This window comes from Spinacia oleracea, chromosome 6 (genome assembly GCF_020520425.1).
Source record: "Spinacia oleracea cultivar Varoflay chromosome 6, BTI_SOV_V1, whole genome shotgun sequence".
Taxonomy (NCBI): Eukaryota; Viridiplantae; Streptophyta; class Magnoliopsida; order Caryophyllales; family Amaranthaceae; genus Spinacia; species Spinacia oleracea.
Window position 1 is genome coordinate 123,898,619 of NC_079492.1, and position 716 is coordinate 123,899,334.

Genomic DNA, 716 nt, shown 5'->3' on the forward strand with positions numbered 1-716 from the left:
AGTAGCAGGTTGGGCACTCATAGCAGCTACGCTAACAGGTTGGGCAGATTGAGCATTGGCTGCTTGCATATTATCAAACTTATAGTGTAAAGCAGTCAATTGGGCAGTTAATTGTTCAATAGAATTTAAATCATGATTACCACCCCTATTAGATAAACCTCTAGGATTCCCATACTGGGCATTGTGAATGGCTATCTCCTCAATCACCTCCATAGCTCTAGGCACCTCAAGTTGCATGAATCTCCCACTGGCAGCTGAATCCAACAAACATCTAGACTCATTGCCCAGACCATTATAAAACTGCTGAATCAAGAACCAATCTTCCAAACCATGGTGCGGGCACTCTCTCTGCAAATCCTTGAATCTCTCCCAGACCTCGAACAAACTCTCATCTGCTTGTTGTGAGATACCCAATATCTGACCCCTTAGACGAGCTGTTTTCTCAGGTGGAAAATATTTAACATAAAAAGAAAGAGCCAAGGACTCCCAATTAGTGATTTTCAAAGCCGCCTGATTCAACCCATTAATCCACAATTTAGCTTTCCCACTCAAAGAGAACGGGAAAAGTATCTCCATAGTCTGCTCCGGAGTCAATCCCTTTTTCTTGATGGTGGAACAATATTGGATGAAGGATTGTATGTGAAGATTCGGATCTTCACCTGGTTCCCCACCGTACCGGCGTCTCTCAATCATGTTAATCAATGTAGGCTCAATCT

The 716-nt window shown here is 43.0% G+C and overlaps 1 non-coding gene across 1 annotated transcript; it reads left to right on the plus strand.

The window, feature by feature from the left end:
• The first annotated feature begins 325 nt into the window (after window positions 1-325).
• Window positions 326-432, plus strand: LOC130464520 (small nucleolar RNA R71). Its single transcript, XR_008924924.1, has one exon. It is a non-coding gene; the product is annotated as a small nucleolar RNA R71 (small nucleolar RNA).
• The last annotated feature ends 284 nt before the right edge of the window (window positions 433-716 follow it).